General features: G+C 40.1%; 1 pseudogene; it reads right to left on the bottom strand.

The window, feature by feature from the left end:
* Positions 1-257: 257 nt before the first annotated feature.
* LOC100663326 (guanylate-binding protein 4-like) overlaps positions 258-25,336 on the bottom strand; it is a 52,568-nt pseudogene continuing 27,489 nt past the window's right edge.

Consider the following 25,336-nt stretch of genomic DNA (forward strand, 5'->3'; position numbering starts at 1 on the left):
TAGTGAGAGTATCCATGGTCTCTATCAATCTAAGATTCTCTCAGAACTATCTCAACGAAAGTGAGGAGGGGTCAAAATTAAATCAGGCCTGAGAATGATTCCCAGAATGTGTTCCAGCCCAAATGATGCCCTTTCAGATGGAATGTAGGTTGATGTGACTTAGTTTTCAATTTCATCCAAGGGAGCATGCCACACACATCTAACAAATAATGGGAATTGCTGACCCTGTAGATAACACTCATTATCAACCACCATGTTGGGACAAGGAAAGAATTTTTCTCTGTGCTTTATAGGGTAACTCAGGCAGTTTGGGAAACAAGTGTAGCCAATTATAGAGCTTTAGGATCCTTGTATTTTATATGAGGCCAAATCAGGTACTTTCAAGACTGAATTGATCTATTTCAGGTTTCTTTGATGTGCTACCAAGAATCCTAATGACTATAAGATGAGAGGTCCAAGACCATAGTCCACTGGGACATGATAACGCCATCCTATAATCAACACAGATACCAATGAAAAGATCTGGAGGATGTTATTTATCCTCTCAAAAGCCTAATACTACAGAAGGTGCTGGTAGTCTTATGGAGTTAATGACTTCAGCTGGATCCAGCTGGATTTGAGCTTATAGTTAATTAAATGATGTTTGTGTTTCCCTTTAGTTTCATGAATTTGTTTCAGATTTTGACTTTTCCCTTTCTGATGTACCAGAGCACTGCTCACCATGCACTGCCCAGGCCCAGGACAGACTTACCTTCAGCTTATGCTCCAGCACCCTTTCCCACTCTCTCAGAAGGTTTTCTCTTTCCCTCTCCATCTTCCTTTTCAGTTGCTCCATGTTTTCCTTGAAGCTCCCCTCTTGAGACTTCATCTTTTTCTACTGCTCCTGATTTTTCATTTTCAGCAATTCCTGTTTATTCTCAGCTGCCTCTGTCTTGGCCTGCTCCACTGTCCCGCAAAGGTTTTAGGGAGGGAAGAAAAGCAGTCAATCCTATGCTCTGCTGTTCTGATATCAGAGACTCTAAATTGAAGGAAGCGTTTGACATCTCTCAATTCTCCCAGTATCCACATCATCAAGGACTCTGTGATAGGAAAGGAACTGCCTGTCCGGCTGGACATGCAACCACAACTACCCTCTTTATTTTCAGATTGAGCAGAGTGTATGTTCTGCAGAAGGAGAGAAATCTTATTGTTTCAGGAAGATCTGCCTGTCAGATCTGTCACAGGGCATTGCAGGAGCCTCCCCACCCTACTGTAACTGAACCCTGCCTGCACACCTGCTTTGGCCTTCTCTGAATCAGAGAGCGCTCTATCTGACTGTAAGATGGATTCCTCCATTGGCGGCTGCCACTGCAGGAAGCTCTGGAGAATTTCACCTACCTGAAGAACAAAAAAGGAGCAAAGACACATCAGGTAGCAAAGATAAAGTCTCTTCTAATAAATTAGTGCTTGATAAAACCCCAAGCATGACCCTGTAAAGTTTTCAAGCTACTTGGGAATCCCCAGTGCTTCCTTTCTTTCTGTAACAACAATATAAATTCCATGCTTATTTGTGAGACACAAAAACCCTCCCTTTCAGCTCCTTCCTAACTCTCTAACCCTCTCTTCTAGTGATAGTGCCTACCACCCACACAGGTTACAGTCAACCAGATTTGTTTGCAGTTCTACAAACACATAACCTCTTTTGTTTTCATATATTTTCACACTGTTTATCTTCTGCTTGGATGCTGACTACTCATTATCAACCAGTACAACATCTATCAGTACTTCAACTTCTACCTCCTATTTCCTTTTACAGAAAGCTTTCCTAAGCTTTCTTCTCAAATTTTAATAGTCACTATGAACTCTGTACTACCCTACCAGCTCTATCACCTGCTGGCTGTTGGACCTTAGATAACTTAATACTACAACAAAAGCACCTAAGACCACGACTCCTATTTAGAAAATGAGTGCTTTATATGTGTTGACTATTATCATCATCATCATTACTATCATATTCTGTGTATGGCAGTATGACAACTCCTGCTGTTGTTAGGTGCCATTGAGTCAGTTCAGACTCATAGCAATCCCATGTACAAGAGAAGGAAACACTATCCGGTTCTGCACCATCCTTATGATTGATGTTTTGCTTGAGTCCATTGTTGCAGCTCCTATGTCAATCCATCTCATTGAAAGCCTTCCTCTTTTTCCCTCACTCTCCACTTTACCAAGCATGATGTCCTTCTCCAGGGACTGGAGTCTCCTGATTGCGTGTCCAAAACATATGAGACAAAGTCATCCTCTCTTCTAAGGAGCATTCTGGCTGTACTTCCTCCAAGACAAATTTGTTCATTCCGTTGGTAGTCCATGGTATGTTCCATATTTTTTGCCAACACCACATCTCAAAGGCATCAATTCTTCTTTGGTCTTCTTTATTCATTGTCCAGCTTTCTCATGCATATAAGGCAACTAAAAACACCATGGCTTGGTTCAGGTGCACCTTAGTCCTTAAAGTGATATCGTTGCTTTTTTAACACTTTAAAGAGGTCTCTTGCAGCAGATTTGCCCAACCAATCGCTGTCTGAAATCTTCACTGCTGTTTCCGTGGGCGTTGATTGTGGCTCCAAGTAAAATGAAATCTTTGACAATTTCAATATTTTCTGTGTTTATTATGATGTTGTTTATTGGCCCAGTTAGGATTTTTTTTCTTTCTGTTAAGGTATAATCCATACTGAAGGCTGTAGTCTTTTATTTTCTTTAGCAAGTGCTTCAAGTCCACTTTGAGCAAAGTTGTGTCAGCTGCATAACCCAGGTTGTTAATGAGTAATGAGTCTTTCTCCAATCCTGTTGCTGCATTCTTCTTCATATAGTCCAACTTCTTGGATTATTTACTCAGCATACATTGAATAAGTATGGTGAAGGGATACAACCCTGACACACACTTTCCCTGACGTTAAACCACGCAGTATCCTCTTGTTCTGTTTGAATGACTGCCTTTTGATCTATGTACAGGTTCTGCATGTGCACGATTAAATGTTCTGGAATTCCCGTTCTTTGCGATATTATCCATAATTTGTTATAATCCGCACAGTCCAATACCTTTGCATCACCAATAAAACACAGGTAAATATCTTTCTGGTATCCCAGGATCCATCTGACATCAGTAATGGTATCCCTGGTCCTATGTTCTCTTCTGAATCCAGCTTGAATATCTGGCAGTTCTCTGTCAATTTATTGCTGCAACTCGTTTTGAACAATCTTCAGCAAAATTTTACTTTTGTGTGATATTAATGATATTGTTTGATAATTTCCACGTTTGATTGGATCATCTTTCTTGGGGATAGGCATAAATATGGATATCTTCCAGTCAGTTGGCCAGATAGCTGTCTTCCAAATTTCTTGGCATAGATAATTGAGAACTTCCAGTGCTTCGTCTATTTGTTGAATCATCTCAGTTGGTATTCTGTCAGGTCCTGGAGCCTTGTTTCTCACTAATGCTTTCAGTGCATCTTGGAATTCTTTCAGTACCATTGCTTCTTGATCATGTGCTACCTACTGAGATGATTGGCTGTCAATCAATTCTTTTTGGTACACTTACTCTGCATATTCCTTCTATCATCTTTTGATGCTTCCTGGGTCGTTCAGTATTTTGTCCATAGAATCCTTCACTATTGCAACTCGAGGCTTGAATTTTCTTCACTTCTTTTAGCTTGAGAAATACAGAGTGTGTTCTTCTTTTTTCGTTTTCTAACTCCAGGTCTTTGCACATATCATAATAATACTTTACTTTGTCTTCTCGAGTCACCCTTTGAAATCTTCCCTTCAACTCTTTGACTTCATCAATTCTTCCTTTTGCTTTAGCTACTCAGCATTCAAGAGCAAGTTTTAAAGTCTCTTCTGACATCTGTTTTGGTCCTTCCTTTCTTTTCTGTCTTTTTAGTGATTTCTTGCTTTCTTCATATATGATGTCCTTGATGTCATTCCACAGCTCGTCTGGTCTTTGGTCATAAGTGTTGAATGTGCCAATCTTTTTTCGAGATGGTCTCTAAATTCAGGTGGGATGTACTCAAGGTCATACTTTGGCTCTGGTGGACTTGTTCTAATTTTCTTCAGCTTCAACTTGAATTTGTATATGAGCAATTGATGGCCTGTTCCACAGTCTGCCCCTGGCCTTGTTCTGACTGATGGTATTGAGCCTTCCCATTGCCTCTTTCCACAGATGTAGTCGATTTGATTCCTGTGTATTCCATCCGGTGAGGTCTACATGTATAAAAAAAAAAAAAAATGTATAGCTGCCATTTATGTTGTGGGAAAAAGATATTTGCAATGAAGAAATTGTTGGTCTTGTAAAATTCTTTCATGAGATCTCTGGGGTAATTTCTATCACCAAGGCCATATTTTCCAAGTACCAATCCTTCTTCTTTGTTTCCAACTTTTGCATTCCAATCACCAGTAATTATCAACGCATCCTGATTGTATGTTCAATAGATTTCAGACTACAGAAGTTGGTAAAAATCTTCAATTTCTTCATCTTTGGCCTTAGTGGTTGGAGAGTAAATTTGAGTAATAGATGTATTAACAGGTCTTCCTTGTAGGCATTTTTTTTTTTAACAGTGTTATACTTCAGTACAGATCTTGAAATGTTCTTTTTGATGATGAACGCAATGCTATTGCTCTTGAATTTGTCATTCCCAGCATAGTTGACCATATGGTTGTCAGATTCAAAATGGCTAGTACCAGTCCATTTCAGCTTGCTAATGCCTAGGATATTGATGTTTATGCATTTCATTTTTGACAATTTCCAATTTTTGTAGATTCATACTTTGTACATTCCACATTCCTATTATTAATGGATGTTTGCAGGTGTTTCTTCTCATTTTGAGTTGTGCCAGATCAGCTAATGAAGATCTCAAAAGCTTGACTTCACATCATTCAGGTCAACTCTACCTTGAGGGGGCAGCTCTTCCCCAGTCATCTTTTGAGAGCCTTCCAACCTGAGGAGTTCATCTTCTGGCACTATATCAGAAAATATTCCACTACAACTCCTAAGGTTTTCACAGGCTAATTTTTTTTTTTTGTTTTCAAAAGTAGACCAGCAGGTCCTTCTTCCTAGTCTTTCTTAGTCTGGAAGTTCAGCTAAACCTGTCCACCATGGGTGACCCTGCTGGTATTTGAATACTGGTGACATAGCTTCCAGCATCACAGCAGCATGCAAGCCTTCACAGTACGACAAACTGACAGACATGTGGAGGATGGTAACTCCTAGTGCACCATATTTAACTGACTATACATTTGTCTTTATTTTAGGTGATATTAATAAATACCTTTCTTAGTTATCTAGTGTTGCTAAAACAGAAGTACCACAAGTGGATGGCTTTAACAAAGAGAAATTTATTTTTTCACTGTCTAGTAGGCTAGAAGTCCAAATTCAGGGCTTCAACTCCAGGGGAAGACTTTCTCTGTTGGCTATGGAGGAAAGTCTTTGTCATCAATCTTCCACTGGACTAGGAGCTTCTCTGTGCAGGAATTCTGGGTCCAAAAGATGCATTCTGCTCCCAGCACTGCTTTTTTGATGGTATGAGGTTGCCCACTCTCTGCTTGCTTCCTTTTCCTCTTATCTCTTGTAAGATAAAAGGTGGTGAAAGTCACACCCCAGGGAAACTCCTTTATGTTGGATCAAGGTGTGACCTGAGCAAGGATGTTACATCCCACCCTAATCTTCTTTAACCACAGGAAGAGATTATGATTTATAACATATAGGAAAATCATAAAATGGAGGACAACAATACAATACTGGGAATCATGGCCTAACCAAGTTGGCACATATTTTGGGGGGACACAATTCAACCCATGACAGTACCTAACAAACAAAATTGAGTCTTGAATCTTTATATTACCTGTATTTAGAAAAAAAAACTATTACATTGCATGATAATGAAAGAGATATTCTCTTTCATTTGGATTCCTGATTCTAAATCCTTTCCTTGGGAAAAAATATTCTTGTCTTTTCAAGAGTATCAAACTAATTGTGCATATAAAAACTAAAGATGTCAAGATACCCTATGCTCTGTTTTGTCCCCAAAACTGGTGCTGTGGTCTTAGATTTTTCAGGATAGACAAGGCTCTAGGCCTCAACTTGGCTGGACTTTCTTCTGTTCTCTTATTCCTCACCTTAACTCCTTTCCTGGGAACCCATGCATAGTCTTACTCAAACTTCTTCTTTGCTTCTAAGTAGAGACTGTGTCCTCCAGGAACAGAAAAATTTCCTCTTGAAACACTTTCCATCAGGGATTCAGAAACCTGCTTAAGCTCAGCCTGGCACTATTTGTCAGATGCCTCTTCATTCTGTATAATGAAATCCTCCTTCTTTTTTCTCTGTGGTTTCCTGCAAGGAAATGTAGAGAAATACAATGGAAGGATGCTCTTAGACAGAATGATCCAGCTGTGGACTTCTTGGAAAAAGCAGTCTGACAGATTCACAGTGAAACAGGTCATGGAAAGGACCAGAATCAGGAGACATGTGTTACTCCTCCCAGTTCTGACTAATTTCTGTGTGATCTAGCAAACATCTTTAACTCCTTTGGGGTCAGGTTCATCATATGTAAAATGAAGGGTGGGGATGACATGATCTTCATGATTTTCTTAGACTACAGTATGATTCCACCACTTGTATGATAGTTTGTAGTACTGTGGTAGTTTGTATGTTGCTATGATGCTGGGAGCTAAGTAACCTGTATTTCAAATATGAGCACAAATATGAAGTAAAAGAACTGAACAGAAGATTTCAAAGGGTGGATTTAGAAGACAAAGTAATGTATTATAATGAAATGTGCAAGACCTGGATTTAGAAAATGAAACAAGGTGAGGCCAACATGACACTAGAGACAGGGCACCATGCTGTTCCTCTAAAACAAAGACTTGAAAAATTAAGTAAAAGAGATACAAACATCAATCCTGAACCCTAAGCATCGAATGAAGGGATAAAGAACTAGATCAAGCAGTGAATGGAATAATAACAGAGAAAAGAGAACAAGGAGCGCTACAGAGTGGATGTCCCCTACCAACTAACACGGCATGAATTCACCATCTTGACACATAGTCACCAATGAACCTGGACAGGGGTTACAGGAAGGTAATTTTATGGAGCTCCCAGGCAGTGCATCCATTAACCAGAGATGCACACTTTCTCACCCCCACCCATCTGCCCTTTATTCTGCCTTTGCTGCTTTCCAATGGGCCACAGTCACTCAGCCAGAGAGACACTAGCTCACTTCCACCCTGGGCCCACACTTCCCCAATGGCTGGTTCCTCTAGTGCTATATACATATGTATGTATGTATATATGTATGTATGTATAGATAGATTGATAGATAGTTAGCTAGCTAGATAGATAGATGATATAGATAGATAGATGATAGATAGATGATAGATAGATAGATAGATAGATAGATAGATAGATAGATAGATAAATTAGATAGATAGATAGATAGATAGATAGATAGATAGATAGATAGATAGATAGATAGATAGATAGATAGATGATAGATAGATAGATAGATGGTTGCTTTTTCTCTCTTTTTCCCTTCCTTCCTTTCCTTTCTCCTGCCCCCCTAGTCCCAGGAGCCACACTTACCACTTGTCGATGGAATGTGCCCCACTGCTCGGCTAGAGAGCCAAGGACACAGAGCTTCCCTGTGTCTGTGCCACCCCCACCAGCTGGCTCCCTCAGTGCCATTTTTTTTGTTTGTTTAGTTTCTTCTCTTTCTCTCCCTTCCTTCCTTCCCTTTCTCCAGCCCACCTAGCCCCACGTGCAGCCCCTACACCTTGTTGGTGGGCCATGTTGCACCGCTTAGATAGAAACTCACTGGCACACAGCCTTCCTGAGTCTGCGTGACCCCAAAGGTCAAACTCGCTCAGTGCCATATTTGTTTCTTCTCTCTCTCCCTTCCTTCTTTTCCTTTCTCCCACCCACCTAGCCCAATGCACCAGCTCTGCTTCTTGTTGACAGGTGGTGCTGCAGCACACAGCCAGGGAGCCACCAGCACACGGCCTCCCTGGTTCTGCCCTGCCCCACTGGCTGACTTCCTGAGTGCCATATTTTTATTTTTCTTTATCTTTCCCTTTCTCCATTTTCTTCTCCCTCCCACCTAGGCCCTCTACTGCTTTCGCCTTTTCCTGACAGGCCATGCCACATGACCTGCAAGAGACGCCACCTTGCTGCCTCCTTGGTTCCACCCTGCCTCCAAAGGCCAGATCCCTTGGTGCTATATTTTTGTTTCTTCTCTCTCCCTTCCTTCCTTTCCTTTCTCCCACCCACCTGTCCCCATGCACCACCCCTACCCCTTCTTCATGGGTCATGAAGCGCTCCTTGGCTAGAGACCCACCAGCACATGGCCTCCCTGTGTCTGCACTGCTACCTCCAACCAGTTCCCACATTGCCATATTTTTTGTTTTTCTTTACCTTTGCTTTTCTCCTGTTCCCTTGTCCCTCCCACCTAGGCCTTGCACTGCCTTTGCTCCTTCCTGATGGGCCATGCTGCACCACCTGACAAGAGAGACACCAGCTTGCCACCACCCCATTTACGCCCCACTCCCAGTGGGTAGTTCTTTTAGCGCCTTTTTTTTTTTGCCATTCATTTGTTTCTTCTCTTTCTCTCCCTTCTTTCCTTTTTTTTTTCTCCTGCCCACCTAGCCTCATACACTGCTCCCTCCACTTCTTGATGGGACATGCCCCCCTGGTTGGCTAGACAGCCACTGGCACATATCCTCCCAAGGTTGCTTCCCCACCACCAACTGACTCCCAAGGTGGCACAATTTTATTTATGTATTTTTTCTTCATTTTATTGCTTCTGTCTCTCTCTCTTATTTGTCTGTGCTACTTAGCTCTGCACATCACATCCTTTCCCTTCCTTCCTGCCTCTCTGCACAGAACACCAAGTGTCGTGCCCTGGAGTGGCAATTGCAAGGGTCCTGGACCCCAGCCCCACCTCCTCCTGCCCCTGGCTTCACCCTGCTGAGCTGCATGCCCCTGAAAAGACTGGTGTCAGCCCCAGATCCCACCCCACACAGTCCCCTGGCCTCACCCCACTGAGTATTGCCTCCCTGAGCTGCACAGATACAGAAACCTAGAGCCCCTGAACCCATGTCACACTGCTCCAGTTCGTGCTGTAAAGGACGCATCTCCAGCCCCCCTACCTCCTGCTGGACCTACTCTGCTGTAACATAGCTGAAAGACCAGCCCTGCTCACCTGGATAAGGTGGTGAGAATTATCTCGCCCAGAGACAAGCAAGCAACAAAACATGCCTGTGTGCCAGCCCAGACAAAACCAAATAAAACAAAAAAGCATGACAAAACAAACAAACCTGCAGTCAATAAACCAATAAATAAATAAACAATTCCAAAATATCTCAGAGACAGCAGCAACAAGAAAGCATTAAAAAAAAGGGGGCATGACGGCGCCAGTAAGTGAACAAAAGTAAACACCATATAACATTCCAGTAGAAGAAAAAATGCACTGGAACTGCTTGATAAGGAATTCAAAAGTCTAATATTAAGGGCTCTCCAAGAGTTTAGAAAAGAGATGAAGGAACACAGACAAAACTAAGGAAAAAATAGACAGAATCATTGAAAATACAGATGAAATCAGAGAAAATAGACAAAGCAATGGAATAATTCATAAACAATAATACATGAACAAAATGTCAAAATAAATAATTAGAAATGATACAAAAAAGATATTAGAAATCCAAAAGATAAATAACAAGATTTCAGAAATGGACAAAGCAAGAGAAGATTTTAGGAGAAAATTTGGAACAGTGGAAGATGAGATCAGCAAAATTGAAGACAAATCCTTGGATACCACATTGTTTGAGGAAAAAAAAAAGAGAAAAGAATAAAGAAAAATGAAGAAAACCTAAGGACTCTGTGAGATACAATCAAGGGCAAAAATTTGCATCTGATAGGAGTTCCAGAACAGGGGAAGAAAATGGGAAACTCAAAGAGGATCACTGAAGATTTGCTGACAGAAAACTTCTCTAATATCATGAAAGATGAAAAGATGGCCATCCAATAAGCACAATGAACCCCATATAGGATCAACCACAAACGAAAAACACTAAGACATAACATAATTACACTTGCCAAAACCAAAGACAAAGAAAGAATCTTGAAAGCAGCTCAAGAAAAACTAAAGGTCACATACAAAGGGAAAACAATACGACTAAGTTCTGATTAGTTGGCAGAAACCATGAAGGCAAAAAGGCAATGGAATGACATATATAAAACCTTGAAAGAAAAAAAATTGCCAACCAAGAATAATAGATCTTGCAAAACTCTCACTCAAATATGATGGTGAAATTAGGACATTGTCAGATAAACAGAAATTAAAGTAACAGGTAAAAACACAAAACCAAACTTACAAGAATTCTTAAAGGGCGTCCTTTGGTTAGAGAGCAAACAACATCAGACAATGACCTGAATCTAGACACAGGGCAGCATGAGCCAGATACCAACCTAGGTAATGAACTCTCAAGGATAAAACAAAAACAAAAAATTTTACAACAGGGAACCAGAGACATCAATCTGTAAATGACAACATCAAAACAATAAAATAGGGTATAAATGGTATAGGTATAGAACTTTGAAGTAGAAAGGAGGTCAAGATGATGTCAAGTAATAAAAGACTAGTCCAAACTTAGGAAGATGGGCATAAATTCCAAGGTAGCCACAAAGAGAGTTAACAAACCTGCTCATCAAAATAAAGAAGAAAAACCTGAAGTGTCAGTGAAAACAACACCTACAAAAATGAAAGAAAAAAACAAACCAAAATTCACAAACAAAAGGAATTTAGCACAGGAGAGTAAAAGGAACAAAAAAAATGTCAGCACCACACACACACACACACAGAAAAAAGCACTACAAAATGACAGCAATAAACTCACACCTACCAAAAATCACACTGAATGTAAATGGTTTAAATACACCCACAAAGAAACAGAGGGTGAGAGAATGGATTAAAAAAACAGGGCCCATCAATATGCCGCCTACAAGAGACATACCTTAGAAACAAGACATAAATATATAAAAAATCAAAGGATGGAAAAAATATATCAAGCAAACAGAAGAGCAGGAATGGCAATACTAATCTCAGATAAAATAGACTTTAAGAAAAGTCTATTTTATCTGAGATTAGTATTGCCATTCAGAAAGGGAAGGGTATTATATAATGATTAAATGGACAATCCACCAGGATGACATAACCATAATAAATAGCTACACACCCAACAACAGGACTCCAATATACTTAAACTCTAATGGGACTGAAAAGAGAAATTGATAGTTCCACAATAATAGTAGTAGACTTCAACGCATCACTCTTACTGGTCTGGTAGAGACTGGAGACCCCCCTAGAGTATGACCCCCAGACACCCCTTTAACTCAGTACTGAAGCCACTCCTAAGGTTCACTATTCAGCCAAAGATTAGACAGGCCAATAAATTAAACAATAATACATGTAGTTCAACCATGTATAGGAGAATAAATGGGCACACTGGCCCTGGGGCAAGAACAAGAAGGCAAGAGGGCACAGGAAAGCTTGATGAATGATAATGGGAAATCAAAGTCAAGAAGGGGAAAGTGTTAACAAGTCATTGGGTTGGCAATCAATGTCACAAAACAACATGTGTATTAATTGAGAAAGTAATTTGCTCTGTCATCCTTCACTTAAAGCATGATATAAATACATAAGGAAATAAAAGGAAAACAAAGGGAAGAACACTTTCAGCATTCCTCAAGCTGAAAGAACTAACAAAAAAATTTAAGCAAAAATTGTAATATTGAAAGATTCTATGGGAAAAATATTGAATGACATAGGAAGGATCAAAAGAAGATGGAAGGAATACACAGAGTCACTGTGCCAAAAAGAATTGATTGACCTTCAACCACTTCAGGAGGTAGCATATGATCAAGAACCAATGATATTGAAGGAAGAAGTTCAAGCTGCACTGAAGGCATTGATGAGAAACAAGTCTCCAGAAATTGACAGAATACCAATTGAGATGTTTCAACAAATGAATGCAACACTGGAAAGGCTCACTCATTAATGCCAAGAAATTTGGAAAACAGCTACTTGGTCAACCTACAGGAAGATATACATATATATGCCCATTCTAATGAAAGGTCATCCAACAGAATGTGGAAATTATCAAACAATATCATTAATATCACACACAAGTAAAATAGTGCTGAGGATAATTCAAAAGCAGTTACAGAAGTACATCGAAAGCAACTGCCAGAAATCCAAGCCAGATTCAGAAGAGGATGTGGAATGAAGGATATATCATTGCTGATGTCAAATGGATCCTGGTTGAATGCAGAGAATACCAGAGAGATATTTGCCTGTGTTTTATTGACTATGCCAAGGCATTCGGCTGTGTGGGTCAAAGCAAATTATGGATAATGTTGTGAAGAATGGAAATTCCATAACACTTAATTGGCTCATGCAGAATCTGTACATAGACCAAAAGGCAGACCTTTGAATAGAACAAGATACTATGAGGTTTAAAGTCAGGAAAGTTATGTGTCATGGTGGTATCTTTCACCATACTTAGTCTGTATACCGAGCAAATAATCTGAGCAGCTGGACTACCTGAAGAAGAACATAGCATCAAGATTGGAGAAAGACTCGTTAACAACCTGTGATGTGCAGATTACACAACCTTGTTTGCTGAAAGCGAAGAGGACTTGAAGTGCTTACTGATGAAGGAAGATCAATCAATCAATCCCTCAGTATGGATTACACTTCAACATAACTCATTGCCATTGAGTCGACTAAGGTAAAGAAAACGAAAGTCCTCACAGCTGGACTAAGAAGCAATATTATGATAAATGGAGAAAATACTGAAATTGTCAAGGGTTTCACTTTACTTCGATCCACAGTCAACACCCATGGAGTCAGCAGTCCAGAAATCAAACTACATATTGCATTGGGCAAATCAGCTACAAAAGACCTCTTTAAAGTGTTAAAAAGCAAAGATGGCACCTTGAGGCGTAAGGTGTACCTGACACAAGCCATGACATTTTCAATCACTCTATATGCGTGCAAAACCTAAACAATGAATAAAGAAGACCCAAGTAGAGAGAATATTGAATATACCATGGACTGCCCGTAGAATGAAAAAACCTGTCTTGGAAGAAATACAGCCAGAATGCTCCTTAGAAACAAGGATGGCCAGACTTTGTCTTACGTACTTGGACTTGTTATCAGGAGGGACCAGTCCCCGGAGAATGACATCAAGCTTGGTAAAGTAGAGTGTCAATGAAAGAGAGGAAGATCTTCAACAAGATGGACTGACACATCGGCTGCAACAATGGGCTCAAACACAGCCACAAGAGTGAGAATGGTTCGAGACAGGGCAGTGTTTCATTCTGTTGTACACAGAGTCTGTATGAGTCAGAACCAGCTCACCGGTAGCTAACAACAACAACAACGTAGTATGATTAACAGTGACCTTACCATCAAAAATGAGCAAAGGAGATCTGACTGTATTGGAAGTAGACTTTCCTAGGGAACCTGGGTTGCTATGGATGAAAATGTATATATAATATAGCAACTCGCCCAGTGATGATGTCTAAGTGTACTCTGAACAGAGTTTGGAACACTTCATGGTTTCTTTCAGCGAAGGTTTTCACGTGGGAATATATAGGAACAGAAACTTTTTGCTTCCATGTGTAAATTAATCCAGCTGGTTTTAGTCAATATGAACTAAGAAATTTTTGTCACTTTAGGGCAATGAAACACAGACTGAAAGGTAGAATTTGAGTGAAAGTTCCTATGATAAGAAGAAATAGCCTTTTTATCAACTTTCTCTGTGCTGGTGTTCACGTTCTACATAGCTCCTCAGTCTATGAATATGATGGATTTTACTCCTGTCATTAGGTGACGTTGTATGCCACATGTTGACTTTAAGAAGTGCAGATTACCCAGATGGGCATTTCCTAATCCCATGAACCATTTAAAAGCGGAAAGTTTTCTTTGGGTAGTGGCAGAAGAAGTCAGAGATAGTAGAAATAAGAGAAGGATTTGTGGCACTATTGTTGGCTTGACTACAGAGGAGGATATATGGAATAGCCCAAAGTAGCCTCTAGGACCTAAGAGCACCCATCTGGCTAACAGTCATTCAGAGAATGGGTACATCAGTTCTACAACCACATAGGTATGGATTCGGCCAAAAATTCAGATGAATTTAGTGGCTCCCCAGAGCCTCCAGATGAGAATGCAGCTCCTCTGAGAACTCACTTTCAGCTTGTGAAACACTGAGCAGAAATCTGAGTCACCTTACTTGGGCTCTACCCCCTACAGAACCCTAAGCCAATAATGTGTGTTGCTTTACAGCTATGTTTGTGATAATTTGTTTGTACTAATAAAGTGCCCATCTTTAGGAAAAAAGGTGAACTGCAGTCCTGCAGAGCCCTGTCACTCACAAAAATCCAGGCTCCTCCTACCACGAGAAGGAGATGAGCCATGGGATAAAAACGTGGGCTCTAGGCATCATTCTAGATGGACAGGAATAAGGCAGTATAAATAAATACTAAGACACAGTACCATGAGATTCTTCTGGAATTCCCTTTTGTCATCCTTGAAGGAGTGCTCCATGAAGAGTGTAATGGCTTCCCTCTCACAGGCCCCGTGCATGTCCAGCAGCTCCTGGAGTGTGTTTGTGGGGAGCCTCAAGCGATGGGCCATCTGCTTGCTGTAGTGGTCAGCTGCCTTCTGTATAGCTGCTGAGTTCTCAAGCCGGGCCAAAGTTGTCACAGTGTTCTCTAAGCAAGGCACTGCTCCACTGTTGATGGCATCCACATAGGTCTCCACCAGAGTCCCCAGCCCTGAATGAGCCAGGAAATTTATGTATAAAATCGAGTTCTAACCCAGTGGTTTACAAACTTCAGGAATTTGCATTATAAAAATCACAAAAGCACTGATTACAATGAACTTTCATTTATTTTCTTCTTTTGTGACTTCATTTCCACCTAAAAACATCATTGTTTTCCTGTCCACTCTTTCATTTTGTTTCCCCATTTATCACATTATAATTAAAATTACAGATCACAGTCAATACGCTCAAGGGTATCCTGAAAATATATTTTCCCATCAAATAAAATAAAAAGGAGTAGATTAGATAGGTGAAGTCAAGTACATAATTAAGACCAGAAACACAATTTGTTTGGCTCTGTAAAAAGGAAAAACATGACCTGTCTTGTGGAAGAAAAAAAAAAAAAAATCAAGGACTTGACAACACTTCCAAAAGCCTTCCACTAAGCATAGGTTTCTTCTGACACTGGGGCCTTTCTGACATTTGAGTTACTAGTTGTCTTCACAAGTCACAGGTCCATGAAGATAGCTGAGTATATAAGATTAAATTTTAATTTTGTTTCTCAAAGTCTCAAGTGGTGTGCATGGACTTATGTCCTGCTATTTATTTTCTGACCAGTGTAAATTCACAAAATATACTTTCTATCCTCACTGTGAGGCACTTATCCCATAGAACTTGTCCTCACAATGCAGACATTCTTTCTTTAATTCCATTTTGTCTTTTTGTATATTAGTGGATTTGGATCTTCAGGTATATTAGGGTTCAGGAAACCCTCAGATATGTAGGCTTTAATTAAGAAAAATGTATTTCTACGTGTGGCATGAACATTTGATTCTCCACATTCACATTTACAGATTTAAACAAAATTACTGACAAACCCACAGAACAGTCACAGTTTCACACACATTGATCAACAAACAGAAATGCTTTGGGACAAAGGTGACCTGTGGTTTCCAGTGATGACGATTCCCCCTCCCAGGGTCTTGGTCTTTGCATGGCTGAAGATATAGGAACAGAACTTTTTGGATTTCATCCAGAAATTACAATCTAGCTTTTCTTCTAGCATTCCCTCAATCTGGTGTAAGAGATTGTTGTCACTGGTAGGTTGGTCAAAGACAAAGCACTTCTGTTTGGGGAAGAAATGCCTTATGCACTCTCTAGATAGGTTGGAATTTTGGATTTGGGGATTCCCACCTACAGAAGTGGAAAAAGAACAATCATTGAAAGGACAGCTTTCAGGCAAGGGTCCTATCAACTTTTGTTTCCATGGATCTTTGTGGAGCAGTGGTTAAGCATTTGGCTCCTCACTAAAAGGTCAGAAGTTCTAATCTACCGGTTGCTCCTTGGAAACCCTATGGGTCATTTCTACTTGGTCCTATAGGGTCACTATGAGTCAGAATCAACTCAGTGTCAATGGGTTTGCATCATTGCAGCTCCTGTGCCTGTAAATCTCCTTTTATTCAATCATGTGATCCTCATGACAAATCAACCCTGTGCCAATCTATCAAAGGCAGCAAAATCCATTTCTGTACACAGCAAAGAGACAAGGAAGTTTTTCTGGAGAAGAAGGGAAAGCACTGATTTCAAGTGAGGAAACTTCTGTGTGATTTCCTCTGCACTCGTATGGATTCTGGTAGATTACTACTTAATAAATGTTTATTGAATGATTGACTAATGGAAAAACTGGACAGTAGTGCTCTTCTGATTCTAGCGTCTCCATTCATGTCAGAAATTAAATGTGGGCCCTAAAATAAAGTAATACCAGAAATAAGGGTAAGATATTGCTTTTGAAAATATCAGGCATAAGAGAGTTAATACCCAAGACAGGAATAAAAAAAAACTTTTAGACATTGTAGTGCCCAGAATACAAACAGTATAAATACGTTTAGTAATTCCTTTAGTAGGAACCTCCAAAAAGTAAGGTTGAACTAATGTAATTTGGAAACATCAACAATTCTCTGTATCTACTTGATTCAAACTTCACAGTGCCCTACAGAGTGATTTTGTGGCCAGTATTAGGGGTTCAACAAATACTTGTTGATAGAATGCCTAAATTAAAATGGATATTCCTTCCAGAAGTCACAGTTGTCCATTCTCTTAAGTACCATCCATGTAGTTAATTTATAATATTAAAATAGTAACATAATGTATCAGGTTGTAAGAATGAAGAAAGTGAAGTCATGAGAAAGGCAAAATGAAAGTCTTACTGGAGGTATGTTGAATTTTTTTTTTCTGGAACATTTATGGTATAAATATTCTTTCTGTGAAAGATACAGCACTGTGATTTGGTGTTCATTAACTCTCAATATGATGAGCTATATTTCTCATTATAGAACAAATGCGGCACTTAATAAGGAACATGAGAATGTAAGTATGTACAACTTAGGAATTTAGAGCAGCAATTTCAATCTGGAAAAATTTTTTTTCATGATATGGTAGTAATTGATCTAAAATAATATAATGATAGAGGCAGAGCCAACATGACACTATCGACAGAAGCACCATGCCAGCCCTCTGCAGAAAAGACCAGAAAAACTGAGTAAAACATATACAAACCTCAATCCTGGAACCCTAAGCATCAAGTGAAAGGGTAAAGAATTTGATCAAGCACCAAATGGAAGAAGAAACTAAGAGAGAACAGATAACAAGAAGAGCTATGGGTTGGAGGTCCCATACCAGCTAATGAGGCACAGATTCACCATCTTGGAAAGCAACCACCAAGAATCAGGAACAGGTAGCATGGGAAGGCAACTCCACAGGACACCCAATAAGAGACAGAGCACCTAGTAACCAGGGATACACTTTTCCACCCCCACCCTTCTTCCCTCTACACAACCTCCACTACTTTCCAATGGGCCACAGTCACTCAGCTGGACAGACACCAGCTCACTGTCTCTTGGGTCTGACCCACCCCTAACGGGCAGTTCCCAGAGTGACTTTTTTTTGTTATTGTTTTCTTGGTTTTGTTTCTTTCTTTTCTCCTCCTCCCTTCCTTCCTTTCCTTTCTCCCACCCAGGTATCCCCTTTAGCCTTCTCCACCCTTTCTCAAAGAACTATGTCACATTGCCTGGCTAGAGAGCCAGCAGCACACTCCCACCCCAGGTCTGTGCTGCCCCAACCAGCTGGCTCCCTTAATGTCATTTTTTTTTTCTGTTTCTCCTCTCTCTTTCCCTTCCTTCCTTTCCGTTCTGTTGCCCACATTGTGCTGTGCATTGTCCCTCTCCCTTCTTGAAGGGCTGTGTGGCAGTACTTGGCTAAAAAGCCACAAGCACATGGGCTCCTCGGGTCTGTGCCACTGTCACTGGCTGGCTCTCTCAGCACCACATTTTTTTAGTTGGTTTGCTTTTTTTTTCTGTTTCTTCTCTCTTCCTCTCACCTCCTTCCTTTCTTTTCTCCAACCTACCTAGCCCTGTGTGCTGTGCCAGGTCCTTCTTGAGAGGCTGTGCTGCACCACTCAGCTAGACAGCCATTGGAATATGGCCTCCTCTGGTCTGCGCCACCTCAATAGCCAGCTCCCTCAGTGCCATATTTTTTTATTTTTCTTTATCTTTCCCTTTCTCCCTTGTCCTATTCCCTCCCACCCAGGCCCTGAATTACTTCCATCCCTTCCTGAGGGGCCTTGTTATGCCACCTGGGGCTAGAGACATCAGCTCTCCACCACTACCAATTCTGCCTCATCCCCAATGGCCAGCTCCCTCAGCATCATATTTATTTTCGTTGTTGTTGCTGTTATTTTGGGTTCTTCTCTCCCTTCTTTCCTCTCCTTTTTCCCACCTATCTAGTGCCTGTGTGCCTCCCACATCCCTTCTCGACAAGTTGAGAGGCATCACTTGGCTAGAGAGCCACCAGCACTTGTCCTCCCCGATTCTGCCCTATCCCCACCAGCCAAATCTCACTGTGCTACCATTTTATTTACTTTTTTCTTTCATATTTTTTTGCTTCTGTTTCTCTTTCTTCTTTCCCTTCTTTCTCTCATCCACTTAGCTCCACATATCACATCCTCTCCCTTCCCTCCTGCCTATCTGCACTGTGTGCTGAGTGTTGCACCCCTGAGGGGCAACAGTGAGAACCTCACCTTTGAAACTGCCCTGCATTTCCTCCTGGCCCTGCTCTACTGGCCCCAGTTCATACTGCAAATGTCCCATCCCCATCCCCCCCCACACTGGACTTACCCTGCTGCACCATAGCTGAGCAACTGGCCCTTCCCCCCTGGACAAGGTGGTAAGAAGTATGCCCACAGATGAGCAAGCAACGAAACACACTCATCCCACCTGCCCACATATAACCAAATAAAACAAAAAAGCAGAAGGAAACAAATAAATCTACCATCAATAAATGAAGAAAATAATTCCTGAATCTTCCAGGGATAGCAGACAATATCAAAACAAATTTAAAAAAGGAGAGGATGGCTCCAAAAGTGACCAAAATAAAATACCAGATGACCTTCTGGCTGAAGAAAAGGCACCGGAACTGCCTGAAAGAGAATTCAGAAGTCCATTCCTATTTGCGGATGATATGACCATATATATAGATATCCCAAAAGACTCCACAAAAAAAATACTGAGCTAGTAGAAAGATTCAGCAGAGTAGTAGGATACAAGATAAATATTAAAAAAAAAAAAATCAATTGGACTCTTATGCACCAATAAAGAGAACTATGAAAAGGAAATCAGGAAAGCAACACCATTCATAATAGCCACTTAAAAAATAAAATACCTAAGAATAAATCTAACCTGGGACATAAAAGACCTATACAGAGAAATCTACAAAACACTACTGCAAGAAACCAAAAGAGACCTACATAAATGGAAAAACATACAATGCTCATGGATAGATAGACTCAACATTGTGAAAATGTCAATTCTATCCAAAGCAATCTACAAATACAAAGCAATTTCAATTCAAATACCAAAAGCATTCTTTAATGAGGTGGAAAAACTAATCATTAACTTCATGTGGAAAGAGGCCTCAGATAAGTAAAACACTATTGAAGAAAAAGAAAGTAGGAGGACTCACACTACCTGACCTCAGAAACTAATATACAACTACAGTAATCCAAACAGCCTGGTACTGCTACAACAACGGACACATTGACCAATGGAACAGAATAGAGAACAGAAATGTAAATCCATCCACCTATAGTCACCTGATCTTTGACAAAGGCCCAAAGTCCATTAAGTGGGGGAAAAGACAGCACTTTTTAACAAAAAAGAAAATAGAGAACTATTTTTAACAAAAAAGAGATAGAGAACTTTGGTGAAGGGTAAGACAGTACACAGTATTGAAAAAGTCAACACAACTTGGCCAAGGCAAGGTCATGGAAGCTTTATAGATACATCTAAACTCTCTGAGAGACTGAATTACTGGACTGAGGGCTGGGGACCATGATCCCAGTGAACATCTAGCTCAGTTGGGATGACATAGTCTATAAAGAAAATGTTATACATCCTACCTTGGTGAGTAGCATCTGGGGTTTTAAAAGCTTGTGAGTGGCCATCTAAGGTACTCTACAGGTCCACTCCATCTAAAGCAAGGGACAGTGAAGAAAACCAAAGGCACAAGGGAAATATTAGTCCAAAGGACTAATGGATCACAACTACCACAGTTTCCACCAGACTGAGTCCAGCAGAACTAAATGGCACCTGGTTACAACCACTGATTGCTCTGACAGGGGTCACAGTAGACAGTCCCAGACAGAACTAGAGAAAAATGTAGAAGAAAGTTCTAACTCACAAAAAAAGATCAGACTTACTGGTGTGGCAAAAACTGGAGAAACCCCAAAAGTATGGTCCCCAGGTATCCATTACTTTCAACTCATTACTGAAGTCACTCCTGAGGTTCACCCTTCAGCCAAAGATTAGACAGGCCCACAAAACAAACAATACATGAAGCTCAACCAAGTACACCAAACTACTTGGGCACAACAGCCCAGGGACAAGGACAGAAAGGCAGAAGGGGACTGGAAAGTTGGACGAATGGAAATGGGGAACCTAAGCTCAAGAAGGGGACAGTGTTGACATGTTGCAAGGTTGGCAACCAGTGTCACAAAACAGTATATTAATTGTCTAATGAGAAACTAATTTGCTCTGTAAACCTTCATCTAAAGCACAATAGACATAAATAAAATGTAGAATGGAAAAAATATATGATAATAATCCAGCACTGGGCCTGAAGTTTCCTCAGTAAGCTTAAACGCAAGTAACTGAAGTTTTTCAAGTATAGGTAGTCCTGATTTATGACAGGGTTCCATTCCCAGAACCCCACTGTAAATTGATTCCAATGTAAGTGAAATTTCTTTTTTTTTTTTTTTCTGGTTTTCATAGCCCGCTATATAGCAGTGTTTTGAACAGTAAATCATAACATTGAACATCTGTGAGTGAATGTCTGACAATGATAACATCAGCAACTTAAGAGCTGCAACACTGTATGTAGTACATATTACTAAGAAAAGATGTACAAAAAAAAAAAAAAAAAAACAGGTGGTTGTAGGTGCGCTTCATCTTAACTGGAATATGTCCTAAGTCAGGGACTATCTGCAATAGCAATCCACAAAAACCAAACACCAATCACTATTCAATCACTATTCAACAATTGCCAATCACCATTTGCATGTGTCTCAATCAAGTTTCAAGTAAAACTTAAAGTTAAGTGATGATGACAAGGCTTAGTTTATCCCACCTAGTGAATTTTTCATAATCCAGGACACACTCTGATACCTGGAATCAGCTTCAAGGCATCCTCCAGGTACTCGTCTTCAGTGATTGGGTTTCCATCTATCTCCAACTCCAGGGTGAAATCCCGTACGACCCACACAAAATCTGGAAAGAAACTCCCAAACTCAGATCTGGAGGAGGATTTTGCTCTGATTAGCTGTTAGTTCAGTCACATAGCTAGGAACTTAGTTAAGGAAGGAATTGTGGCCTATATAATAACTTCCAGATCATTTAGAAACACATTTTATAAACATTAACTTCTGCCCTATATCCCCACCTCTTCAACCATAACAATGGGTCACAGAAAGAAGAAACAGTCTCAGTTGCCATTCCTATAAACTCAATAAAACATGGTCATTCAGCTTCTGGAAGGATACTGCAACTGCTCCAGGGCCTGGTGATTGATAATCTTCATGCTATTGTAGACAAAGGTGCTGCTCAGGAGCACGGCCAGTGCAAAGATCCATAAGTCATTCTTTGGGTCACCCTAGAAAGTAAATTAGAGTAAGGGGTTTGGGAATCTACTCTTCATTCATTCATTCAGTTGTTTATTCAGTAGCCCTGGTAGAGCAGTGGTTAAAGCATCTGACTACAAACCAAAATATTGGTGGTTGAAACTACTAGTGGCTCCAAAGGAGAAAGATGAGGCAGTCGGCTTCCACAGAGATTTACAGCCTTGGAAACCCCATGGGGTCGCTGTCAGTCAGAATCCACTGGATAACTGTGGTTTTGTATTTTTTTTTTTTTAATGCTGAATAACATGTCTAAGGACACAAGTTTTTAAGACAATGTTAAATCTGAACCTCATTTTTTTGTATTTACAGGGACCCCACTCAGGATCTAAGGATTTTTTTTAGTAATTAAAAGAAGTGAAAGACACTGACTTGACGGCACTGGGTTTATATAATTCAGGTCTCAGAACTGAGTAGGTTTGCAGTAATAAGTGAGAAATTATTCCTTGTATAAATTTTACCTATCATGGGCGATATTAGAAATACACTGCTATTTCATTAAATTCAGTAAGTATTCATTGAGCATCTACAAAACGCCTGACACTGCATTTGGTTGTGTGGAAGCAAAGTTCCGTAAGACAGTCTTTGCCCTCAAGATGATGGTACGGATGGGCAGATATGTATGAAAACATAACAGCAACTAAAATAATAATCTCTTTCAAGAGTGAAACCAAAAGCTATGATCTAAAAGAAAAAGTGGTAAGTGAAATAAACTGAAACAAGTACCCAGTGTGTTTAGAGCAAGAAGAGACTGTCCTGCTGTGAAACGATGGCAGTAGGTTGAAAACAGATTAAAGAGTTGGTAGAATGTCCAAGGAATCATGCTGGTGGAATGACTAACACAAGCTAAGTCAGAAATATTAGAAAAAGTGATTCTATAGATGTATTTTAGAGTTACTTCATTTAACTGGAGCTGTGGGTAGGTGGGCAGGAGTGGAAGATGAGGTTGGAAACGAGACCCCAGATAAGACAAGAAGGTCCTTGAAGGCCAGGCTAATAGAATTAGATACTATCCAAGTCACATCACAAGTTCTAAGGTCATGTATAGTATTTCTGCTGCAATTAGTCATTTAATGTTTGGTGTGTTTTGTTTTTTGAATAATTACAATTCGGATGAAATAAGTTTAAAGTACATCTTAGCTGTACTTTGGTGATTATTGAGGTGATTATTGAGAACTTTAAAATTGAATTTTTAAATTCAGAATTTGTAAACCTCTCACCCCACTCCCTCACCCCCCCCCTTTTTATTTTTGCTGTAATGGAAACCAAAGACCTACTGCTACAACTTTCAATTTAGACGTGAACTAATAGAAAATGAGAAGGAACTATTAACTGCACCAGGTACAATAAAGAAAAATACTTAAAATAACCCCATTCACGAGGTTTTTCATGGGTGAAGCTCATGCTTTTATAGAAGTCAGTTAAAATTTCAACTCAAAATCCCAGAAACGTAGGCTAAAACCTTTGTGCATGTTCCCAGTATAGCTGATGCTATTCTGAAGGTAATTTAGTTAAATTGTTCATTGAAGCCTTATTTACATGTCTCCTACTTCCAACCCCATAATCTCCACACTTTAACTTGTAGCTGCCATTGACCTCTTGGGTGGCAATTTAAATACCATTTCCTCTTGGAAGCTTTCTCTAACCTGTACAATTGAGCTAGGCGCCTACATTTGTGCATCCATGGCACCTTGTGCTGATCACACTGTGTACCTGTTGTCTCCCAAATAGGTCCTAGGCCTTTACCTTTTTCACTGCTGTGTCTGTAGCACTTAGCACAGAGCCCTGGAATTCAGCAGCTCAGTAAATATCTGTTAAATTGCATTATTCACTTTTGTGATAAAAATAAGAAGATTTATCCCTAATATACGAAAATGTTTGAGCTTACCAAAGAAATAAGTTCAAGCAAACAGAATTTAACTTCATTATCTATAATTTGGGTGGAGCTCTGGTGGTGCAATGGTTAAGCATTTGGCTGCTAAATAAAAGGTTGGCAGTTCAAACCACCCAGCTGTTCCCTGGGAGAAAGACATGGAGATCTTCGGCCATAAAGATTACAGCCTAGAAAACCCTATGGGGCAATTATATTTTGACACATTGGGTTACTAAGAGACAAAAATCAAATTGATGGCCTTTAATAATGACAACAACAACTATAATTTGGATTTTCAATTTAGAGGAATATGTCACAAATATTAATTAAGAAGGAGAATTAAAAGGCAAGTAGATAATCAAGAGCAAAGAAGATTTTCCCATGATGCTCTGCCTTACCTTTTTCACATTGCCCAGGCCTTCAATATCCAGAAGGACTAGGGTGTGATTGGGCTGGGAGGGGTGAGGTATACACCACATCCAGATGCCTTTGGTTACAGACCTCACTGTGGAGCCCGCACGGAAGCCTGCAATGTAAGTGGAGAAAACAACATACGATGACAGCAGACAGTCCAGGCTGCTCAGGGACTACATTAACTAAACTTGAAGGACTGCAGTTGTCTGGCGTGGAGAGGGGTGCTTCCATTTCAGCAAGGATAGCCATCTTACCATTATACATATTAAGGACTTTCTCAAGAAATACTTTGTGTCCTCTATTCATTTCATTCTCATAAAGGCTCAAACTCCATCACTTTACAGAATTAATATAATCTCTATTAATGTGTATATTTTTATCTGACACTCAAGATGAAAAGAAGCATGAAATTTATGAGTAGAATCAGAGAGACAGCTGAGATGAAAGCTCTATATTTCCTGTTCATCCTTATGTAGCACTTTCTTCTCCTTATTTCCACCACACAGCTCATCTGTCAGTTTTTTACACTGGGGCAACTTGTTGCTGCTGCAATGCTGGGAGTTATGCCACTGATATTTCAAATATCAGCAGGGACATTCATGGTGGACAGGTTTCAGTGGAGCTTGTAGGCTAAGCCAGAATAGAAAGAAAAGCCTGATAATCTACTTCCTAAAATTAGCACATAAAAATATTATGGATGACAACAGAACGTTGTCCAACTTGCTTGCTTTGGACATGTAATCAGGAGAGATCAATTGATTGAGGAAAACATCATGCTTGGTGAAGTAGGTGCCAACAGGTAAAGAAGACATTCGGAGATGAATTGGCACAATAACCTCAAAGATGAGTTTGAAAAGCTGATGATTGTGAGGATGAAGCAGGACCAGGCAACATTTTGTTCTCTTGTACGTAAAGTATCCATGAGTTGGAGTCGACCCAGTGGAAACTATCTCTCCCTCTCACTCCCTCCCTATCTA

This window comes from Loxodonta africana, chromosome 3 (assembly GCF_030014295.1).
Source record: "Loxodonta africana isolate mLoxAfr1 chromosome 3, mLoxAfr1.hap2, whole genome shotgun sequence".
Lineage (NCBI taxonomy): Eukaryota > Metazoa > Chordata > Mammalia > Proboscidea > Elephantidae > Loxodonta > Loxodonta africana.